Source organism: Leptopilina boulardi, unplaced genomic scaffold (assembly GCF_019393585.1).
Source record: "Leptopilina boulardi isolate dan_hultmark-lab unplaced genomic scaffold, ZJU_Lbou_2.1 LbouV2_258, whole genome shotgun sequence".
Lineage (NCBI taxonomy): Eukaryota > Metazoa > Arthropoda > Insecta > Hymenoptera > Figitidae > Leptopilina > Leptopilina boulardi.
In genome coordinates, this window is record NW_026137816.1 from 925,615 (window position 1) to 937,500 (window position 11,886).

The 11,886-nt window shown below is 25.8% G+C and overlaps 1 protein-coding gene and 1 long non-coding RNA gene across 2 annotated transcripts in view; one reads left to right on the top strand and one right to left on the bottom strand.

Moving 5' to 3' along the window:
• The window catches only part of LOC127280926 (homeobox protein abdominal-B-like), a 70,283-nt gene that overhangs the window by 23,422 nt on the left and 34,975 nt on the right, over window positions 1-11,886 (bottom strand). The window lies entirely within an intron of this gene.
• The window catches only part of LOC127280936 (uncharacterized), a 13,568-nt gene continuing 2,313 nt past the window's right edge, over window positions 632-11,886 (top strand). Inside the window, exons 1-2 of the long non-coding RNA XR_007842900.1 lie at window positions 632-796; window positions 10,868-11,281. This is a non-coding gene — a long non-coding RNA (uncharacterized LOC127280936). The remainder of the gene's footprint in view (window positions 797-10,867; window positions 11,282-11,886) is intronic.

Here is an 11,886-nt window from a genome sequence, read left to right on the forward strand (position 1 = left end):
GTGGTTTCTTGATCCTTGGATCATGTGGAATCAAGTAAAAGTTCGCGACATGAATGATAAATAATTCCGGGAATAAAGAATGGAGGAACGGGACTTATAATATGTCTTCATTCCTTATATATATATTTGCCACAGAAAATAATATTTTTTACATTCAAAAATTACTGAAAGTAGTTTACAAAAATTTCTATATTTTATTTATTCTAAAAATAAAAAATTTTTATATAATAATAAGTATTAAAATTTTAATATTAAATAAAATATTTTAAAAATCGAAAACTTTTAGAAAATCTTTTAATTTTTTGGAAATCTACAAAATTTTTTTTTTGGTTTTTTTTTTTTGAGGATTCCTATAACCAGTTTTCCCTTAATTTTTTTTTTCCTAGTGGCTTCCCTCATAATAGCCGTATGCGGTAGAGCATTCAAATTGTAGAAACCAAAATTCTCAACAATGGTCATTGAAATTTTTTTTTTTCTCTCTTTTTTTTTGATCAGTTTTTATGCAAAGAGAAAGTTTTGCAGCACCCTTCAAGTTGAGGATGAACCACTATAGTTGACGCCGACGTGCCTCATTTCTTTCACGACTTTCATAACTAAAGCAACGCGTGTTGGAAATCTTCCTTTAATTTAATTTTTATTGAAAAATAAAAAAAAAAGTTATTTTATAATTTACAGTTACGTGTGCAAAAGTCAAATTTCTTACGTAAAAAAAAAAAAAAATAAATTCAGTGTCGTGCTTTTAGATTTTTTTTTTTTAAAGAAGTCATCATGATATGCAAATTGTTGCCTAAATTTTGTAAGTGCTTTTTTGTGTATCTGAACATTAATCTTTACGGATTAATAACTATAATGCAAATTAATGTAAATTAACAACTATTTGTAAATTATTTTGGATTTTTTTTGGCTTAATTTTCTCATTTGCGCAACATTCATATATTTTTCTGACATTTTTATAAAGATAAAATTGTATGTTTCATGAAAATTTAATAAATAATTAATAGAATAATAATTATACAATTTTATAATAAATTTTAAAATAAATTTTATAATTAATTTTATGATAAATAAATTTTAAAAATAAATTACCAATTCCTAAGAATAGAATTACTTAATTCGTAATTTTAAATAATTAATAGAATAATAATTATACAATTTTATAATAAATTTTTTACAATAAATTTTATAAATTTTTTATAATTAATTTTATAATAAATAAATTTTCAAAATAAATTACCAATTCCTAAGAATAGAATTATATTTAATTTGTAATTTATTTATTTAAACGTGTAGAATAATGAACATAATTGAGATAAAAATGTGTTGTAAATTAACAATAATTGAGACGTGTGTCTATCGTTAAATTGTAGACAATCTTTTATAATGAGAGGAAAAATCAAGCATTAAATGCACAACAATTATTACAAGTTTTTTTATGGCTTATTGTATTATATTTTACGATCGTTTTGTTAACATCAAAAGATTCTTCACATATATATATATATATATACACGATAATTGAAAGTTATTTATCAAATGTATAAAACTCATCACAATTTATTTTACTCAAAAAAAAAAAAATTTATTTCTACAAATTATATTTTCCAAAAAAATTCCTTTTTTTTCAAAATTTTGAAAATATTTATTTCTAATGGAATGAAAAAAAAGTGGGGGGGAGGCATGTGACAAAACTCAACTCGGAAATTCACGAGAGAAGTGCTTTGAGCATCGATACGAAACGCGCACGCGCGTCCATAAAATGATCGTAAAAACTTAATTTTACGAGAGGCATAATATATTTGCACCACTAACAGAAGAAGCCGTACTGAGTTCAAACGGGGTAAAATTTTGTAGATATGTGTAAACATCCTGGCACGCGCTACTATATAGTTTTCAGTTTGTGAGTTTTCAAAATTTTTAATTATTTTCTTCTTCAAATTATATATTTCCATATTTTTCTATACAAATTAAAATGGAAAATAATAATTAAAAATTTAATAAAAAATAAATTTAATAAAATATAATTTACAATGAAAAAAAAAAAAAAAATTCATCTGAAACAGCGAAAAATTTCACTGGAATAGTGAAAGATTTAGCTGAAATATAATTAATACTTTTACTATAGCGAAACTTTTCGCTGTTCCAGGTAAATTTCTTTCCGTGTTATAATAAATAATTTTTAAATTAAATAATAAGGAAATAATTACAGTTATTTTATTTTATCAGTTACATATTTGGGAATAAAAAAATTATTTTTTTTTGCGGTTCTGGTAATTACGTGTATATATGTGATCGAGAGTATATAAATTCGCAATTGAAATAAAGGTTTTTTCGTCGAGTGATTGTTTAAACTAAAGAGAGCCGTTTTTTCTGTCGTTAAAATGCTTTTAGTGCCTCTTTGGTTTTATTTCCCGGCGGCACAAAAAGTATATATATATATGTATATATGTGTGTGTACATTTAGATTCATGCGATTTTCGAAAAAAAAAAAAGTCAATTCTCACATCGTTAATCGCTTGTATATAATAAGCTTGTGACTACTATTAAGTCCCTCATTAACTTGTTTTAATCGACTTTAAATCTATCAAAAGTTACTATAGTTGAAAATTTATTCACTCACATTTCAGAGGATCATATATATATATATATATAGGTATATTATATTTCCCCGTCGGAACACGCGATTCTTTCATATACTCGAATCATAGTTTACAATACTAATACACTGGAAAAATATTTTCGAAATTAATTAAATTACTCTCTAAATTTGAATTAGTAAAAATATGTTTATTAATTTAAATTATAGTGACTCACTTTTTTGCTTCTAAATTAGTAAAATTTTACTAATTATTAGTAAAAGTTACTAATAATAAATTACTGATTACTAATTATTACTAATTACTCATTTAGAAGCAAAAAGTGAGTCACTAATTCAAATTAGTAAACTTTTTTACTAATTCAGATTTAGAGAGTATATAATTAATTCTTAATTTTCGATTTCTAATTTTTGATTTTTTTAATTTTTTAAAATTTGTTTACACTTGTTACTTTCCTTTTTTTTACAACTTAATCAATGGTTTTGAAACTAAATTTTTTTTCGTCCAAAATTAATTAATTGAAACGAAACTGAATAATAATTTAACCGGATAAATCCTCAACGTTTTACGGTTGTAATAACGTAAATATAAATAAATAATAAATTCAGAAAATAAAATAAAAAAACGACGATCGATTTTATATATATATATATATTATTTTTATGTCTTTTTCTCGATAAAAACGTTCCTCCTTTTATTTTTTTTTTTCCCCTGTTTATACGCGCGGACTTAATTTTTGCTCAAACTCCCTGTTTCATATATATTAATATATATCCGTGTACTAATTATAAAATACCTTCTAGTATAAAAAAATATAAATTATTATTATTATTATTATTATTATTATAAACCTAATATTATAAGTAAAAAAAAATTCGAGTATATAAATACTTAAAAAATATTTAAAATAAATAAAAAGGGAAAAAATATTTTAAAAGTAAAAATGTAAAGGAATGTATAATTGATCCTTGAATTTCTTGAAGCAATAATTTTGCGAATAATTGCGGACTAAATTGAAAGGTTTTCCCTCCCTATATATACATATAAATATAACATAACTTTTTTGGAATATTTAACATTTCTTAAAAACCAATGATCGTTGTGCCATTCGGTTTACGACTAATTAATAGGCAGTGGAAGCGTTAACGAGGCTCACAATCCTCTTTGGATGATGACAAGATGAAGTTCTTTATATATATACGGAATTCTCTCTTAATCGACTGACATTTTTTTTATTTATTTTTTTTTTCAAATTCACTCAACCCTTTGCAACATTGCGCGGGGAAAAAAACGAGAAAAATTCAAAAACTTGATCAAAATAAGAATATATATATATATATATATATATATATATATATATATATATATATATATATATATGTTATCATCATCCAATCCAAAATGTGGGTGGTCTTTATATTTACAAAACGAAAAGACTTATATAAAATGACCGCCGCGTCCTGAGAACGTGATCGCGGTTTTGTCTTGATCTCTCTCTCTCTCTCTCTTTCTCTCTCTTTTTCTCTTTATATTTTTTCTGCCTTCCAATTGGAGAACATGAAATTTGCATTGCCAGCGTGTTACGCGCAAAAGCTGATGCATAAAAAAAAAAATTTTTTTCGTAGAAAAAAAAATGGAAGGTCATTACACTGATAAATATATATTCGTCTCTTTGATTTTTTTTTTTTGTACTTTTGCAATAATTTCGCAGAAATTTCAAAATTAATTTTTTTTTTGGATTTCGGTGGATTTATTAAGATTTGGATATAAAAATAAGAAGAAAATAAATATATTTATATCTAAATAAACGTTTGGTTTATATATATATAAAAAAAAACTGAACTCATTTTTATTGCAGTTCAAAAGTATAGCCGCAACCTACTTGACACTTTTTTTTGCTGCACTCACAGAAAATTAAAAGGCATTAAAATAATTTATTATTTTAATCCAATTTGGTATTAAAATAAGCAAAATTGGATTAAAATAATAAGCGTTGCAGCTTATTTTAATGCCTTTTAATTTTCTGTGCTTTAAAATGAGTTTATAATTTTCCACATTTTTTTTCTGGTTCTTTTTGTAAAGAATTTGAGCCAAATAAATTTTGTTGATTCAAACAAAAAATTTTTGCAATTTTTTTGTGTTTTGCACTTTTAAAAATTGAAATTGAGACAAATATTGTTTAACATTATATATTTAGTGTAAAGTAAAATTCAAATGTCGTGTGTATTTCAAAACCTAACTAAACAACAACAACAACAACAAATAATGGCGGGTTATATAGACACGCGAGTATATTCTAACGGCGATTATATATATACTTTAACGACACATATTAATTGGCACAATAAAACCAAATGTAACGAGGGTTTAATTATAATATTGAATTATGACCGACGTTTATTCTTGTCACGCAATGTTAATGGCCCTATATTTGCCCACACGCTATTTTACTATTTTGACGCTCATTCACAAACATGAAACTTATGTCGATATTATGAACTCAAGGTCAAGATGCTGCAAGTACCATTATTATTTTGGTATACTATATATAATTCCATTTTCACTTTCACTGATGCTATTTTTTTTTAATTTTGCTTTTAACTTTCACTGATTCTAGTTTTTTTTTTAAATTTTATTTTCACTAATTTCTATAATAATTAATGAAAGTGGAAGTAACAGTGTAAGTGGAAGTAACAGTGAAAGTGAAAATTATTACTAAAATTCAAATATTTGTCATTAAAAATTGTTTGAAAAATAAATTGTACAAGAATTTTTAAAAAATTTTACACATCTCAGGTGAAAGAAAAAACTAAAACCGTTATTACTAGTTAAAATATTATATATTTTTTCTTTTTACTAAAATGATATTGCATCCTAATTATTTATGCAAATGACCATGATTTTTTTGCTTCGAAACATTTTTTTTTTTTTCAAAGACTTGAGAAACTGTTCTTCTATATATATATATATATATATATATATATATATATATATATATATATATATATATATATATATATATATATATATAATTGCGAAGGACATTGGCATAACTCATAGATAGTAATTAAGTACAAAAAAAAATATGATCAAATATGGACAGAGACGAATGCAAAGAAAGATAATTATTGGTATTAAATTCCAATTGGGAAAAAAGTACAAAGTAGCAATAAAAAAAATAGAAGAAGAAATAGAGAAAAAAATAAAATAATAAAAATATATTCAAACAGAAATAATAATTTTTTAAATTTAACAATAAATAAAAAAAGTATTCTAATAATTATCTCAAATGCGGTATAACAACGATTTTAGTACACTGTAAAAAATTTTGGGAATTATCACCAACTTTTTTTGGTGAATATTTCATATTTTTGGGGAAAATGTTTTCCCCAAAAAAATAAGTGATTGTTTTCCTAAATTTTGGTGAAAATTTCCTAAAATTCTAATGTATATATTTTCCCTAAAAAGAGTTGGTGAAGATTTCTCAAAATTCCAATGAATATATTTTTCCCCAAAAACAAGTGGTGAATATTCCTCAATTTTTTTGAAATCCTTCTTCAAAAAAGTTAAACTTTAAACTTACTTAAGTTACAAAAAGTTATTTGTAACTTGTAATATAATTTATTCATTTCATAGATAAGTTAATTATAACTTAACTTAATAAGTATTTTTAAGTAGACAAAAATTTATATTTCTAAAGAATTAAATTAAAATTTAATCAATATTTGTTTAACAGATCTTATTTTATTTATTATATAACATAAGTCACAACTATTTTCAACGTGTGTTTCCTTTTTTTAAAGTTACAAAGCATGTTTACATAGTTTCATCTTATATATTGAAATTATCATTTTATTTTCATGAGCCTCCGTGGCGTAGTTAGTAGAGCGTTAGACTTCTAAATCTCTCCTAATGACGCTTACGTTCGAGACCTCATGATAATATTTGATAATTTTCAAGAAAACAAATTTTCATCAATAGGTACCAATAAATAATGTAAGTAAGATATAAATGCTACATGAATCAAATTTTTAAATTTTTATTTCAATTTTTTAAACTATTGATATTAATCTTTGGGAAAATTCACTAATATTTGTGGAATATTCCCTAAAATTTTAGGGAAAAGTTTCCCCAGAAAATTTTAGGGAATTTTCCACAAAATGCCCTGCAAATTTGCGTCACTAGAATTTTGGGGAATTTTAACCAAAAAATTTTTTACAGTGTACGTTTTTTGGTACAAAACAATTTTATTTCCATTTTTTTAAAATTATTAATTGTCTATAAAATTATTCTCTAATTTGAAATCCAACAGTTATGATAGAAAAAACCTTTGAAAAAAAAAAAAATTTCGACCGTGGGAAGAATCGAACGCGGGTTTAATTATCACAAATCGAGTATGTAATCCACTCGACAAGTTCAAATTTTTATAAAATTATTGTATAAATATGTCTCTGTTAATAAGATTTTACTGCATAATTGCTGCAAAAAATTGAATTGTATATTAAAAATGCATAGCAAAATTGTTCCAAACTAGAAAAAAAAATTGAATTTTTGGTGAAAAGCAATTTTTTTTTTTTTTTTTGTATTCTAAAATGAATTTTACATTTCTCGCGCGCACTTGAAATCGCGTTGTGTATATAAATATGGATAAATACCGCCTTTGAGTGATGATATATAGTGTATAAGGTTTCGCGAAAGGACATTAGCTACGGGTGTAGCATGGTGAGAGAGAGAGTCTTGCACGGAAGCCCGCTTAACCATTTTATGGGGTGGTCGGTGTAATTTGATGGCCCATAAAAACGCCTAGTCTAGTTTTTCCCGAGGCATCGTCATCCGCGTCGTGTACGCGGGCACGTGCCCATTTCGCGCCTTATACCTCCCTCTCATATTCTCAAAGTGACCCTGATTTCCTAAATATATATATATATGCTTAATGTTATTCTTTTTTTCATTTTAATTTTCAGCCATTTTCAAAATTTTGAAAATCTAATACTAAATTCGTAATCATAGAGACCACGAATTATCGACTACGAAAAACCCGGAGGTATATGAGTTTCAAACGAATTTCATAAATTTCTTTAAAAACAATTTCAGAATTCGGTCAATTTAAAAAAATTTGCGCCATTTTAGATTCGCAATTTAAAAATTTTTAAAACTAATGCGCCAAATTCGTAATCATCAATGACAACAATAGGAAAAATTCCCGAGTAATAAATTTCAAGCAAATTTATAATGAATTTTGTTTTAAAAAAATGTACGAATTCGGTCAATTTAAAAAAAATCCTTCCATTTTGGATTTGCCATTTCGAATTTTGAAAAATTAATGCTAAATTCGTTATTAGCGACCCACAAAAACCACCCTGAGAAATGATGTTTCAAACGAATTTAATTATAATTGTCTTTAAAAAAAAAAAATTCCGAATTCGGTCAATTTCAGAAAAAATTACGCCATTTTGGATCCGCGTTATTTTTAATATCGAAAAACTAATGGCTAATTCGTAATTAGCGATCATAAAAAATTCCATGAGTAATGAATTTCAAGCGAATATGATCAATTTTGTTTACAAAAAAAAAATTCGAATTCTGTGAATTTAAGAAAAAATTGCGCAATTCAGGATTTTGAAAAACTAATGCCTCAAATTCGTAATCAGCGATTACAAAAAACGCCTAAATAATAAATTTTAAGCGAATTTGATCGATTTTGTAAAAAAAAAAAAAATATGACCAAATACGGTCAATTAAAAAAGAATCGGGCCATTTTGGATACGCCATTTTGAATTTTGAAAAACCAATGCCAAATTCGTAATCGGCAACCACATAAGGAACCTCGTGTAATGTTTTTCAAGCTTGTAAAAAAAATTTCCTAATTCGGAGAATTGAAAAAAAAATTGTGCCATTTTGGTTTCGCCATTTCGAATTTTGAAAAATTAATACTAAATTTGTTATCAGCGACCACAAACCCCCCCCCCCCCCCGAGAAATTATGTTTCAAGCGAATTTAATTAATTGTCTTTTAAAAAAAATTCCGAATTCGGTCAATTTTAGAAAAAATTACGCCATTTTGGATTCGTTATTTTTAATATCGAAAAACGCCTAAATAATAAATTTTAAACGAATTTGATCGATTTTGTTAAAAAAAAATATGACCGAATACGGTCAATTAAAAAAGAATCGCGCCATTTTTGATCCGCCATTTTGAATTTTGAAAAACTAATGCTAAATTTGTTATCAGCGAACACAAAAAATCCCTGATTAATGAATTTCAAGTGAGTTTAATTAATTTTCTTTAAAAAAAAAATTCCAAATTCGGTCAATTTAAGAAAAAATTGCGCCATTTTGGATCCGCCATTTTTAATATCGAAAAACCAATGCCAAATGCAAAATCGGCGACCACATAAGGAACCTCGTGTATACTGTTTTTCAAGCTTGTAAAAAAAATTTCCTAATTCGGAGAATTGAAAAAAAAATCGTGGCCATTTTGGATTCGCCATTTCGAATTTTGAGAATTTCAACTGTCCACAGCAAATTTAATTAATTATTGCACTGTTTTTTTTTTGCTAATTTAAAAATAAATAATGACTTTAAAAAATGAACAAAATTTTCTTTTTTAAATCATTTGGTTTTTTTTTCGAATAAGAAGTTAAAAAAATCATATATATATATTTTTTTCACCTTATAGAATATATTATTATAAAAACAAAGTTTTTTGATGCAAAAAGAAATTCATTTTTTCTTAAAGAAAGCGCGAAACTTTTAAATTAAGGGAAATTCAAATTATACACTGTAAAAAATTTTTTGGTTAAAATTCCCCAAAATTCTAGTGACGCAAATTTGCAGGGCATTTTGTGGAAAATTCCCTAAAATTTTCTGGGGAAACTTTTCCCTAAAATTTTAGGGAATATTCCACAAATATTAGTGAATTTTCCCAAAGATTAATATCAATAGTTTAAAAAATTGAAATAAAAATTTAAAAATTTGATTCATGTAGCATTTATATCTTACTTACATTATTTATTGGTACCTATTGATGAAAATTTGTTTTCTTGAAAATTATCAAATATTATCATGAGGTCTCGAACGTAAGCGTCATTAGGAGAGATTTAGAAGTCTAACGCTCTACTAACTACGCCACGGAGGCTCATGAAAATAAAATGATAATTTCAATATATAAGATGAAACTATGTAAACATGCTTTGTAACTTTAAAAAAAGGAAACACACGTTGAAAATAGTTGTGACTTATGTTATATAATAAATAAAATAAGATCTGTTAAACAAATATTGATTAAATTTTAATTTAATTCTTTAGAAATATAAATTTTTGTCTACTTAAAAATACTTATTAAGTTAAGTTATAATTAACTTATCTATGAAATGAATAAATTATATTACAAGTTACAAATAACTTTTTGTAACTTAAGTAAGTTTAAAGTTTAACTTTTTTGAAGAAGGATTTCAAAAAAATTGAGGAATATTCACCACTTGTTTTTGGGGAAAAATATATTCATTGGAATTTTGAGAAATTTTCACCAACTCTTTTTAGGGAAAATATATACATTAGAATTTTAGGAAATTTTCACCAAAATTTAGGAAAATAATCACTTATTTTTTTGGGGAAAACATTTTCCCCAAAAATATGAAATATTCACCAAAAAAAGTTGGTGATAATTCCCAAAATTTTTTACAGTGTATATATATAGAGATAGAGGGAAAAAAAAATATAAAAAAAAATTTCCAATTGAGAAGCTTCTCTTAATTAAAAGAGTTTTGTGAAGTGTACGAAGAAAATTGAGATTCTTCGCGAAGAAAAGATATGAAAATATATATATACAAAACTTTTTTACTCAATCACTTCAAGAAAAATGGTTTTAAAAAAAAATTGTATAATTAAAAATGCAAAAATAAAAAATACATTACCTATTACATTTTTAACATAATTTTTCTAACAAATTTGTAAATATTGGCAAAAATTTAATAATATCGATTCAATAGATCGAATATAGTAAAAATTCTCTAGCAGAAATTTTGCCAGGGCCCAGAAAGGGGCCGAATTAGGCTGCCCTATTAGGTATAATAAAACGCCGCGTCTGATGTGTCCCTGATTAGAAAATCCACATTTTCTGGTGGTCCTGATTTGGCCCCGATCAGGTGTGGCGTTTCGTTCCCTACTAGGGCTCTGATAGGGCAATTTCTACATTATCAAATGTATCGTTTTTTTTTTTTTTTTTGAAAGAGTGAAAAAAATATATAATATATCAAATCGATTTTGTTTCAGGTTGAAAAATATAAATATCTGGGTTGAAAATTTGTATAATATTGGAAGTGACATATATATATATATATATACATATGATGACGGGGCATATGGTGGTGTATATATCAGCTTAACAATGCGATTTGAATGTATCCTGGTGTGAACATTGACACCGGGAACCGGTGACATTGGCTACACGCGAACCAACCAATGAGAGAAGCGGAGTCAGGGTTCTCAATCATGATCCAACGCCAGGCAAAGGAAACAGCCAGAAGCGCAGGAAACGGGAAACGTGGTGGAAATTGAAAATGTGATGGACAACGGGGGTGAGAGGGGACAGATGGCGGCACCGGATATATATAGAGGGTGGAGCTCAAACCCTGCGGAAATTACGAAACTTGCGTTCGTATTCCGAGTTCTCGGATTAACGCGTGTGTAGGTATTTCAAGATAAATTGCCGCACATATATGTATATGTATATATATATATATATACGTAATCCAACTTCAATATCTACCACACATACAGACTCTCTCCCGCAAATTATATATATATATAGACTCCAAAATCCATATTATGGAATGCATAAATTTACAATAAAAAAATCATTAGTTAAAATTTTCATTTTGAAGAATTTTACTATTATTTTATTTTTTAGACGAATTGTCATTTTCGAATTAGCATAAACATATATATATATACTTGATAGAATTTCTTTTTAAGCTAATTTTTACTTAATAAAATTTTTGGGTGCCGAATTTTTTTTTTTGACAGAATTTTTATACTTTATAGAAAATTTCTCTTTAACCGAACTTTTGATTTCAAAAATTCGTAATTAACCGCGAATAGTAACACAGAAAATTATAAGGTATTAAAATAAGCTGCAACGCTTATTATTTTAATCCAATTTTGCTTATTTTAATACCAAAATGGATTGAAATAAGCAAAATTGGATTAAAATAATAAGCGTTGCAGCTTATTTTAATGCCTTTTAATTTTCTGTGAATTTAGCAGAATTTTCATTCAACAGAAAATTTTAA